Consider the following 13,038-nt stretch of genomic DNA (forward strand, 5'->3'; position numbering starts at 1 on the left):
GGTTGAAAGATGAAGGTGCTGGAGCACCAGGAGCGGCTGAGGGAGCTGGGAATGGGGGCTCAGCCTGGAGAAAAGGAGGCTCAGGAGGGACCTTCTGGCTCTGCACAACTCCCTCAAAAGCCAGGTGGGGATCAGGCTCCTCTCCCAGGGAGCAAGAACCAGGATCAGAGAAAATGGATCCTCCGCAGAAGTAAATTCTGTCCCAAACTCTGCTTGGAAGTGAATGAGCAAACCCCCTTTGAATTTCTAGAGGCAGTCTCAGGAACTCTTCCCATTCCAGCCATATGGACTAGACTGAAGCAGGTCTGGCTCCTTCCACCCTTCCAGCCGTTTTTTAATTCCCAAATGTGGCTTTTCAGAGGATGTTAAACAGGTGCCTTCACTTCCACGCTGAGAAAGCAGCAATGCCCGGCTGTGCTGGGTGGGTTTTGCAGCAATTACACTGCTATTAATTGAAACCCAGCTTGAATACACACACACACACACACACACAAAAAAAAAACTTGTAACAAGAATTCCCAGACCAAGGTCCCATAGTGAACTCCCTCTGAGCCCAAGCAGAGAGATAAATCCAAATTTGTGCTTTTTAACTCGTACAGATGTGCAGCAAACGAGGGGAACACTAATAGGGAATGAAGAATGTGGTCTCTCTCCAGAGAATTGAATCTGTCCTGGTGACCCCAGGCTTAGCAGGAGATAAAAATGGTTCTGTTTCGCTGCTTTGTTTTAATGTTGATTTGTTTGTAGTCTGCCTGAGGTACTAATTGGTGTTTTACAAGTAAAAATACAAAGGTGTCTGCCCTGAAGAACTCACTAACAAAAAGCACTGCAGCACCGTGTTAATGACAGTCAAATTTTCTGCCTAATGAACCAATCGCTTTGATAAAATCTCTACCTCCTGGTGAATTCCCTGCTTTGATTTCCCCCTCGACTCCCATCTCCTTTTACACCTCACTTTGTATTCCTTCTTCCCCTCTGCTTTAAATTTTGGGGGCGGTTCAAGCTCTAATCAACATTTTAAGGTGCAGCTCCTAAAAAGAAAGTGAATCACCTCTTTCATTGGGAGCAAACAACGCGGCCAGATGTTGCAACTGTGGATATTTCAGCTGAGAAAGTGGAAGCCCCTGGCCTGGCGCTGGATTTTAAGAGGGATGGTGGCCTGTCATTAGCTTTTAATCCCTTCAACATGCTGTGGTCGCTAACAGGTTGTAACACGGATGTCAGTGCCTGCATTTGCAATGCTCATACCCGGGATAATAATTGAACAATTCCTCCTCTCCAGCGCTCTGTTGGCTTCTTACCACCTATGATTTAGCACGGATTCTTGCTTTTTTTTTTTTCTTCAGGAGGTGTTGATTGCTGCAAAAATAGTCGTATTAGTGGTTGCCATCGGCACCTTACTCTCACTGCTTCCATTTGGATGTTGTTGCCACTTTTCCAGAGGTGATTTCCTCTCTGGAAAAGGGCCTGTGGCTGCTTCTTGTCTGCTTCAGCACAAAATATTATTCTAAATGGTCTTCAGTGGTCATTTATGCTGTTTTTACTGTTTTCCTGTTTCTCACTGAGCCTCGTTTCCACCTTAAATCAACACCTCCTTTTAGCACAAGTCTTGTTTGCATGAAGGAAGTAAGAAATGTCTGATAAATCAAATTTGGGGTGGTTGGAATTAATGGTTAATAGTTCTGGCACACTTGATTTTGGGGAGCTTTGGACCAGTCAGCATTACAGGGCTTTCTTTTTAACCTCTATCTGTGTGATATACTGCTTCCTAAATTGTCCAACTGTTTTTGGATATGATATTTTAGACATGCAGAAGCAGCAATAACAGGCTGGATGAAATGCATCCTGACTTTCTAATTTTATACTATTTCATATTAGGTTGTGTTTTACCCAAATGCATTTCTTTATGTTTATCAACACTGAATTATTTTGGTTTTATTTCAACTACTTAAAGGACTGCTTCATTTTTAGCCTGGCTTCCAGGTTACTTAAAGAATAGGTGATTTTTTTTTTTTTTCCAACACTCACCATCCTTGGAAGTGTTTGGAAGACGTGGATGTCGCACTTGAGGATGTGATTTCTGGGTTAACATAGTGGTGGGGCTGGATTGACTTTTCCAGCCTTAATGATTGCGTGATCCTGTGATTTTTTTTTTTTTTTTTTGGTCTATTCCATCGTCTCTCACTGATTTGAGGCACAATCCACAGGCAGACAGCAGCCTCACAAATACAAAGTTCCTATTCTTTGTGAAAATGAATGGTTGCATGAAAAGGAAAGACAAATTGTTTTCCCAGGCAGGTTCAAATGTATCATTCGGCATCAGAGAATCCACATGGAGGAAATGTATTAAAAACTCCATAACCACAGTTACAGCTTCTATCAGAACCTGTTAGAGGCTTTATAAGGTCCAGGGTCATCCAGTCACAATATCCAAAGCCACAGGAAGTGGAGTTTTGCTTTGCTTAGAGTTACCACAACCAACTTTTTCTAAATGAAAAATGGAGCTCCCACCTCGGAGCAGCCGTGACCTTCACCTATGCTTGGAATGACTTCTTGGAGAACTCCGTGGCTCCACCCTCCTGGTTTTCTCAGGGCATTAAGTGTAGGGTAATGAAGGGAATGAACCTGAGCTGGCATTGCTCAGTCACTGCAGGGATTTGAGATGGGATGACTTGGTTGGTGGTAGAGGGACCACCCAACTCTGGAGGCAGCAGAAGGGATCAGCAGAGGGCAGCCCCAAGACAAAAATGGGGCAGTGGGGGATTAACTGGAAGGAGGCAAAGCAAAATTAGCAAGCAGATTTATGGTGGATTTTAGAGTGTAACTGAGGGTAAGCAAACTCTCTTGAAGCTTCTGTGTTCCTGCTAAATGTGGGGCCACTCAGGTCTGCTGGATTAGGGGACACTCCTCATCCCTGGAAGTGTCCTAGGTCAGGTTAGATAGGGCTTGGAGCAACCTGGGACACTAAAACATGTCCCTGCCCATGGTCTTTAAGGTCCCTTCCAACCCAAACCATTCTGTGAGTCTTTATTTCCCTTTTCTCTACACCGTTTTAATGATCAGCATCAAGCAAAAATTTCATTGCTGTTTGGCATCTCTCTGTTTTTTTCTCTGCTTCAGGACACTTAGGACTTCTTGGGGAGCTCTTCTGAGCCTTCCATTATGGATTTGAGACCCCAACCAACAGCACTTTCCTCTCAACAGAGCAGCTTCCCACAGCTGAGGAACAGGAGGGGCCTGGGAACAGCCAGCTCTGTGCTGGGCTAATGCATCTCTGACAGGAGGTGCAGCCAGATGGGGGTCAGACTCTTCTCCCAGGTGACAAGTGACAGGACCAGAGGAAATGGCCTTAAGCTGCACCAGGGAAGGCTTAGATCAAATATTAGGAAAAATTTCTTCATGGGAAGGGTTGTCCAGCCCTGGCACAGCTGCCCAGGGCAGTGTTGGAGTTCCCATCCCTGCCGGGATTTAAAAGGTGTGTGCATGTGGCACTTGGGGACATGGCTCAGCGGTGGCCTTGGCAGTGCTGGGGGAGGGTTGGACTCGGTGATCACAAAGGGCTTTTCCAACCTCAAGAATTCCAGGGTTCTCTTTTCCTTTGCGTACCTGCAGACAGCAGAGCATTAGGAGCAAATGAAACGTTGCGAGCAAATTGGTCTTCCCTTTAATCTGCCATTTCCTCTTGAGTCTTCATTTTGCTGCTTATTCCTGGAGCTGTGATAAGCATCCCATTCCCACTCCTTTTCCAGAGCTCCTGTGCCAGGAGACGTTCCGGCTTGGAATGAGTGCGCTGCCTGCAGGATCACCTACCTGGCAATTATTTGTATTGTTTTGTACCCACTCAGGGCTTTAACCTGCAAGTCCCTTGGGGCACAGGTTCTGTGTTTTGTGTGGTTCACTGGGCAACCACAGAGCTCTTCATTCCCCTCAGGGCAATACACAAAGTGTTAATAATGAAATTTCCTGGGGAATCTATCTGGAATTGCAGGCATGGGGATTTTCTCATTGTCGTTTTTTTTGCATTGCTGCGGAATCTTTATGCAGTTCCATAAAGCTCATTACTTGGTGTACTGAAAGACAAGTGTGCCTTTAAAACTCAACCAGGTCAAAACCAGGGATGCAGTCATCACCAAAACAATGAAAAAAGAAAGGGAAAGCATCTCTGCTCTGGAGCCAGGCTGGGAGAGCTTGGGTTGTTCACCTGGAGAACAGAAGGATCCAGGGAGACCTCAGAGCCTCTTCCAGTGCTTAAACGGGCTCCAGGAGAGCTGGAGAGGGACTTGGGACAAAGGATGGAGGGACAGAACACAGGGAATGGCTTCCCACTGCCAGAAGGCAGGGTTAGGTGGGATATTGGGATGGAATTCTTGGCTGTGAGGGTGATGAGGCCCTGCCACAGGTTTCCCAGAGAAGCTGTGGCTGCCTTTGGATCCCTGGGAGTGTCCAAGGCCAAGTTGGACATGACTTGGAGCAACCTGGGAATAGTGGAAGGTGTCCCTACCCATGGCAGGGTGTGGAACTGGATGAGGTTTAGGTTCCCCTCCAACCCAAACCATTCTGTGATTCCATAAAAAGCAGAGCAGAAACTCAAAGGTCGGCCGTGGAAAGCAGCCCAAAGGCAAAGAAGTCCAAGGATGGGTTTGGAGGTGGAAAATGAGGCTCTTTACTCCCAGGGGAGGAATTCAGTGTAAACCCAAGAGCAGGCTGGACAGATATGGATGTGAAACAAAAATAAATCAAATGTTCTAACCTTTATTGCTTGGGAGATCAGGACTGGATTGCCCATGAGCAGAAAAACTGAGATGAGATCCTGACTGTGAGGCTACAAAGTGTCTCAACATTATAGGATCAAACAATCACAGAAGGGTTAGGCTTGGAGGAGTCCTTAAAAATCATTGAGTTCCAGCCATGCTGTGGCTTTTTTATCAGTTTTGAAGGACAAGACCTCTCCTCTTGGACATTTAAAATTTTCTTTGCCACTGAAGCAGGCCTGGGAAATGTGTATCCTGTATGTGCTGATCTGAGCTGTTCTCTCCTCAAATGACCTAAGGTTAAACCAGGTGAGTTGTTCTGCAGGTTGGCAGAGCCAAAGCTGTGCCAGGGATGGCAGATTTCACAAAGTGACCACGAGGATCCTTTGTCCCAGGTCACAGCAGACGTGCTCTGTCTTGCTCAGGTTGCAGGGCTGGGTGAGACATTCTGGCACTCTCATGCTCCAGGGATTATCCATAAATTAGTGCCAACTGCACCATTCCAGGGTTTCCAGCTGCTTTGTGGCTGAAATGTGCTGTTCACTGTCCTGTTCTCAGTGGGGTTCACCTCAGTTTGGTGTTTCAGGACAGGATCAGTGGTGGATGGATCTAAAATCAAAATTTCAGAATCATCACTGTTGACCTACTCGAGGCTGTAAAATGTGGAGGTTTAACCACATACTTTCACCTCCCTGTTTCCTCAGCATTACTCCTTCTCTGTACATTCCAAATGCCGTCTTTCTCCATCCCAATAACCATTCCAAACTCATAATTTATCCTTTTCTTCCCTTTCTTCATCCTCCTGTATGCTTCTTTGGCTCCCCAGCAGAATTCTGCTTCAGCCTTACTAGAAACCTTTGTATAATTGCTTTGGCACCTTATTTTTCAGTATTGAAGGGATACCCAGGACTCATAGCACTTCCTAGGAAGTGTGCAGGAGCCTGGAAGAGCTGTTTTATAGTAGGAAGCCTCAGGAATTGGAAATATTTTATTTGCTGCTGAAATAAGAGCGAGTTTTTAGGCTTTCCTTGATAACTGTTACCATTCCCTACTGACTGTTGTGGGATGTGTGGGATGGAAACTCAAGAATAGGTTCTGCCCTTGTCTCCTCCAGCACTTTTTTCATCCTAAATGATGTCATTAGGTTAGTGTTGCATCTTGCTCATGGTTACAGTCATCCTGTCTTTCCTTTCTTCGGAGCTCCCCTTGCCAGAGTTAATTTAGAACCAAATTATGCCCCTTTCACCTCCAATTCTGAGATTGATTGTAGTGTTCTCTGTGTAAATATTCACATCTGATCATGTTAATGAGCGGGGAGAAGCAGCAAAGCCTGGAAATCCAAATAAAGTCAGAACATCTTATGTCTTCTTTAAAACACAGCGTTCACCTTTGCTTTTGTGCTGCCTTGGAGGAGAATCTGTGCCTCCAGGAACTTGGAAGCTGCAAGCGAGCACGGAACAATGCAAGCCTCTGCAGAAATGGGGCTGTGATAACTTGGCTTTTTTGGCCTACATTTCTCAGTGGTTATTATTTGTTAATTATGTTGTAGAGTGCTCACAAGTGGGCTAATTGCTTCCCCAGAGAGCTTGCAAGGAAATGATGGACAGAACAAGGGCAGGATGTTACACATCTCAGACAGCGAGAGGGTAAGGTAGGACACGGGCAAGATGGGTAGGGAAACACTTGGAGCAGCATTTTGAAGCTGAGAGGAGAAGAGTTGGGTTGGTTTTTGGAGGGGAGGATGAGTCCCAGTTGGAATTGATCTGAGGAGCTGATTGTCAGAAGGGTTGTTTAAGGAAGCACCGAAACTAAAGGCAGAAATGAAGAAGAAATGCAAGAATTTATGAAAAAGGCTGCAAAGAGGTTATACCTGGCTGGGTTGTAGTCACTGGGCTGTGCTGTGTGAATCCTTGAAAACAGGGATATGATCCTTATGAACTGTGGGCACGCTGCATGAATGGTATTCCTTAAAAGATAAATCCCGTTCCTCAGACAAACTCTTCTTCAGACCCTTACAGATGGTAGAGAAGGAAAAAAATGTGCATACACAGCCCTGCTGTTGTATTTCAACTTAATTCTCATTCTTGCTGTTTGTGTTTCTGCATCTGTCTTTTAGCCTACACAGGAGGGCCCTGCTGGTATTTATGGTATTTCTGGTCTGTCCTGCACCAAATTGGGAAGTTCTGATTCATTTCCCTGTGCTCTGAGTCCCCCTTTGCACCTGCTTAGAGGAAAGGAACCAAGCCTGAGGAAGGCACGCTAAAAAGTGACAACAAAGTGACACAAGGTATTTCTCAGGGGCTCCTGGGCCGCTGCTGGTGCTGAAAAACAGGAAATGTCTGTCCCCTTGCCCAGAGGTCTGAGCTGGTTTGGATCCATGGATCAGCTCTCCCTCAAATCACCCTCTCGGATCAGAGGAACGGAAGAGGCTCAAGTGTCGATTTTCCTTCTGAGAAGCATTTTCTGAGGGGAAGGGGAAAGGAAAGAAGCTTTGCTTATATTACCTGCTTCAAATGCTCCTGGAAGCATTTTATTTGTATACAGATCTGCTTTTCTACATTTGTTATTAGAAAAGAGCCAGAAGAAGAGTTTGGCATAGGCAGGTGTTGTTTTCAGATTTCGAAGCACATGTGGTTTCTTCTGCCACAAGCCAAAGCTGTGATGCTGTGACTGTGCTTGCTCTTGGAATTGCTACCAGAACTCCCTTCTCCCCTCTGGGTGCTTCCAATCGTTTTTATCCCAGTCTTTCTCTCAGCATCCCAAATCTTCAGAGCCCTCACTGATACCTGGTTGGCCAAACCCACTTGTTACTCCTTTTGGGGTTCTTCTCTATTTGCGGAGCACAGGAAGAAATCCTGAACTCGAGAATCAGCGAGGGTTTGGTCTCCTGAATCCTTAATAGCAGCTGCCCATTCCACACATGTTACAAAGGGATTCTAAAAAGTGCCCAGGGAGTGACAGGACATGTGGAGAAGGCTTGGATTTCTTCTGAGCATGGCACAGTACCCACAGTATTGGGGACAGGAATGACTATCCTGGACTTCTGAAGACTTTTTAGGCTTTTAGAGTCTGGATTCAGGATTAACAAAACAATCTGCACTGATTTGCATCCTGGGCTGATCCCCATTGTAGGCAGCAGGGGAGGGGGGGATTCTGCCCCTCTGCCCCACTCAGGTGAGACCCCACCTGCAGAGCTGCCTCCAGCCCTGGGGCCAACAGCAGAAGGATGTGGAGCTCCTGGAGCAAGTCCAGAGGAGGCCACAGAGATGTTCCAAGGGCTGGAGCCCCTCTGCTATGGGGCCAGACTGAGAGAGCTGGGGGTGTTCACCTGGAGAAGAGAAAGATCCAGGGAGACCTCAGAGCCCCTTCCAGAGCCTAAAGAGGCTCCAGAAGAGCAGGAGAAGGGCTTGGGACAGGGGATGGAGGGACAGGACACAGGGAATGGCTTCCCACTGCCACAGGGCAGGGAGAGATGGGATGTTGGGAAGGAATTATTCCTGTGAGAGTGGTGAGGCCCTGGCACAGGTTTCCCAGAGAAGCTGTGGCTGCCCTTGGATCCCTAGAAGTGTCCAAGGCCAGGTTGGATGGGGCTTGGAGTAACCTGAGATAGTGGGAGGTGTCCCTGTCCATGGAAGGGAGTGGGACTGGACGAGCTTTAAGGTCCCTTCCAACCCAAACCATTCCCTGTTTTTTTTCCTGCCCACTCCTTTAAAATCCAGTATCTGAGACTCCTGGTGATTTGATTCCTCACAGATCTGTCACAGAAGTGCTGCTGGGTCAGGTCTGTGTTCAGTGTCCCAGCCCCAGGTGCAGGTGAGTGGAATTCCAGGGTTATTTCCATCCTTGTTTATCTGGGATACCCTGTGAAGGATCTCAAGGCACCTTACAAACACTTTATGAAACTCTTAGCTCTGCTGTGAGTTTCATGCAGTTGATCAGGCACGTTCTGTGCTTTGATAACCTGTGCCAGAGCTGCAGGGAATAACTTCTCCAGGGTTTCCCACCAGCTGGGAAGAGAACTTGGGAAACGTGACCTTCCCAGTCCTGTGCTCATTTTGCTGGACTGTACTTCCTCTGTTATTCAAGGTGAGAACAGAACAGTTAGAATTGATTTAGGTGCTTTTTGGGAAGATGAAGTCACTGTGTTTGGATCTCTGCATCGTGCCAATAGAGAGATCCTAGGGGAAATCTCTTCCTTTAGTTTTGTTTATATCCAGTCTAAGGCACAGATGTAATTTGCAGGGAAATGCGAAGGAAGAGGGGTTGTGCTGGCCTCAGCAGAGGAGCTGGAGTGGAATGAGGTGTCACAGGGAAATCTAAGTGTCTCTCAAGATATGAAAAGGATTTTCTCTGCCATGTGCTGAGTTTTTAGCTATTTCTTTATGTGCCTTCAACCTTCTGCACCTCTTGGGAGTTATCCCACGGTGTATATTCCCCCTTAGTCTCAGCTCCTGGATTTTACTCACTGCCTTTGTTGTGCAAAAACTTAAATAAGTTCGGGGGCTTTTTCCTGAAAAGTGTAAGAACAGTAGGAGGAAGTGTGTGTGTGCCCTGTGGGACACAGTGCCGGGATTCCCAAGCTGCCCTTGGAAATACAGGTGCTGTGGCCTGACCAGGATCTGCTCAGGACAGCTGGAATGAATCCCCAGGACTATCGTTGCAATCAAGTCCCTGGCCAAAATTTAATCCGTTGCACTTTTGCAACCCTGTTGTTTCCTGTTCCTCTGGTGTTTGCAGGCTGGAGGCAAAACCTGGCTGAGTGTCACGGCTCTATTGTGCAGCTCCTGTTTCACTGATGGGATCAGGCTGGGCTCCAGCTCATCCTGCGCCCCTGGAAATGGATTGTTTGTATCACAGAAAAATGGCATTTTGCATACCCGGAGTATTCAGCAAGAGAGATGGGAGCTTTCTGTTGTGTGAATTATAAGAGTGAATGAAAATTGCTAAACTTGGCCACCTGCTGAGGTACAGGATGAGCTTTTGACAAAAATATAAAATAGAAGGACGAGACAGGCGGGGAATTTGGATGTGGTTTTAATAGAAATGCATCACCACAGAATTTAAAACTGAAATAAAAACAGAATCAGCAAATACAATGTAAATGAAAACCAAGCACCCGTAGATTGTTGCAGTAGGGTGAAATGGGTGCTGTTATGTGGTGATAAAACCTCCTCATTAGGATGTGGTGCCCTATCCAAGGCCAGGCTGGATGGAACTTGGAGCAGCCTGGGATAGTGGAAGGTGTCCCTGCCCATAGCAGGGGGTGGAATGGGATGGGCTTTCAGGTCCCTTCCCACCCAAACCATTCCATGATTCTGTAATCACAGCAGGGATATCCTGAAGGATGGTAAAACCTCTGTCTTTGGAGGTTCCCATGACTCCACTAAAAAAAGTGGAGCTGGTCTAGCACTCACAGTAGTTCTGCTCCAGAGGTCAATGATTCTATTAATAACCTCCAGATTATTTTAGGCATAGATTTACTATAATAAAATTCCTTGGCCTTTTGATTGCTGGAGAAACAATCTGCTCTTTTGTAGTTGCAAGTGTAGCAAAAATGGATCTTCATAATTCCATGGAAAAACATTCCTTTTTTTAAAACATTTTTCCTTGTCCCCTTTCCATTAATTACTTCCTCACCTCTCTTGTCCTTGCTGGGTTAGAGACAGCTGATGGCTCATGTGGAGTGTAGAACTTAATATCAACTGCAAGACAGCAGCTGATGTTTCAATATATTCTGGCACAATTTATTTTAACAGAGTCAAACAGGAAAGTGCTTCTCTGTAGTAATTGAAACTTGTCCTTTTAACAAGTGTCATGTCATCCAGGTATTGGACATTCAGGATTTTCATTCCATTTCTCATGCGTGGATTCGTCATTCTGTTAGTACTCAGGATAAAGAGTAGTAAAATTAAACCTTCCTGTGGATATGTGGCGTGTCCTGGTGATTGCACCACCACAGCCAACAAAAAATAGAAGTTGCAGGGTGACCTGATTTTTTACCATTTTTGTCCAGGTTGAGCATCCCTGTTTTTCATCTCTTTCATTAAACCCTCATTCATTTTAACAGGCTGCCCATGAAAGTGGTGGAATCATCATCGCAGGAGGGATTTAAAAGCTGTGTGGAACTGGCACTTGGGGACATGGGTTGGTGATGGCCTTGGCAGTGCTGGGGAATTTTTGGACTCCGTGATCTGAAAGGGCTTTTCCAACCTTAACAAATCTGTGATCACTAGGAGGTCAAATTGTATCCCTGTTCAGGTTTTTGAAGCATTACAGGACTAAAAAAATGCTTCTGGAGTCCAGATCCCATATTTTCCATTTCAAGCAACGATTAACTCCCCCTAACACTTCTCTGGTAGTTGTCTGAGTTGCTTTCAGTGGTTGAGACTCCCAGTGGTTGTGGAGGCTTCACAAAGATACTGATTTCTTCTGCTGGCAAAGCTTTCCTGTGGATAATTTCCATCTGCTGCTGGTCCTTTTCCTCATGAGCACCAGGGAAATTGTCCCGTTTTCCCTTTGCATCAGCCCTTTCTGTACTGGGAGTCTGTTCTCATCAGCTCTTTGCAAGATACTGTCTGCAATAAACCCAATTTTAATCGGGTAAATTAAAAGCATTAGAGCCTCCTGGGTACCTGTTCTGATGCCAGAATTGACTGCAGAACCGATGGTATGTGGCCTTATTTATGCATGTATTTATTTTAATCCCGCTTAAACTCATCAGGCTACAGGTCTTTGTTCACCCTCTCGCCTGTTTGATCCCAATCCAAATGTTAATGCTCGTACTTAACTTGAAGTTGTCAACTCCTTAAAGCAAGACTCTGTCATCGTTGATGTCTGCAAAGCTCCAGAGTGACTCTTCAGGAATTAACTGCAGCCATTCCTGTAATGGAAAGATACAGGGATGCCCTCAGCTCTTGCCTGTCAAGTTTTGTGCACTGCATGGGGGGTCCTACCAACCTCTCGGTGAGGATCTGAAGGAGCAGGAACAGAACAGGATTATTTTAATCTTATTGTTACAGTTTCTCAGCAGGAAAGTTGGTGAGAAAGACAGAACAGGGGTGGCTGCATTTTAAAGCTAAGGGTGATCCTGTGTTTTCCATGGAACTCAGGCTCCATATGCTTCTCCATCCAGCCCACTTTCTGTCATTAAAGTGAGAGCCTCCTGAAATAGTTCAGCTTTATTCTGCCTTTTTGCTTATCCCTTCTGGACTTTGCCTTTTGTGTCGTTTTTGTGAATCAGATGTCACAAAAGTGTTGTGAATTAGTACCAACAAAGCAAAGTCATGGTGAAATTACTGGTCTTAAGTAATAGTAGTTCATATGTAGCCAACAGAGATGGTATAAGAGATTCTTTCATTCCCCTGTTTTAAGATTTTAAGTGCTAAAAAGGAAATACTTGCATTCTGAAGAGGAGGGAAACTTCTCTGAATTAATCCAGGCTGCTTCTGTTGCTCCTGTATGTTGGCAGCACCCTTTGCTTTGTGCATGGATTCTATCTCACTTTTCCTCAGAGAGTAACATGCAGGTGCAGCTCTTATTTTTGAATAATTATTATAATAATGCCAGAATGGTTTGAGCTGGAAGGGACCTTAAAGCTCATCTCATTCCCACCTCTGCCATGGGCAGGGTCACCTTTCACTGCACCAGGTTGGTTTTCAAACCCATTTTATGTCATGAGGTGTCTAAATCCTTCCCACTTTGGGCTTCTCTTGCCAAACTGTTTTCACTGATGTGAATTCCTTTGATAATTGACCATAACCCCGTTTTTTCCTTTCACTAAATAACTGCAAGGTGCCCCGAGAGTGGGATGCCCTAGAGATGCAATCCTGATCCTGCAGGATTCAAGGGAACCAGGATTTCCCTCTGTAAGTTCAGTGAACTCCCTTAATGGTTTAATCAGCAAGCGAAGAAAGGCAGAGAAAAACACGGTGGTACATGGAGTGCTTTATGTCCTTTAGGTTATTTTCCATACATTTCACTAATTACATCAACAGATGATATTTACATGGGACTTCTCCCTGTAATTGACCTTCATCTCTTCCTGTGCACTTCCCAACCTCTCCTTGAATTTTCCTATTGTTTCCTCTTACTCATTCCACATTTAACACCAAGTTTCAAGCAGTCCTTTTCTTTTGCTTGGGACCATCCTATCAGTTCCCTATTCCCAGCTCCTTCTAACTTCATCTCCTCAGATCGATTTTGTGGGCAATTTTGGAACTCATGGTATGGACAAACATCTTCTCCAAAGCCCAATCTGCAGGTTTCCCTCCAGTTACAGTACAATTGC

At 45.6% G+C, this 13,038-nt stretch overlaps 1 protein-coding gene across 1 annotated transcript in view; it reads left to right on the forward strand.

Annotated features, from left to right (window-relative positions):
• The window catches only part of PINX1 (PIN2 (TERF1) interacting telomerase inhibitor 1), a 60,814-nt gene that overhangs the window by 41,135 nt on the left and 6,641 nt on the right, over window positions 1-13,038 (forward strand). The gene's annotated exons all lie outside the window — the stretch shown is intronic.

This window comes from Chamaea fasciata, unplaced genomic scaffold, assembly GCF_029207755.1.
Source record: "Chamaea fasciata isolate MVZ Bird 193981 ecotype frontalis unplaced genomic scaffold, bChaFas1.0.hap1 SCAF_3, whole genome shotgun sequence".
Classification (NCBI taxonomy): Eukaryota; Metazoa; Chordata; class Aves; order Passeriformes; family Sylviidae; genus Chamaea; species Chamaea fasciata.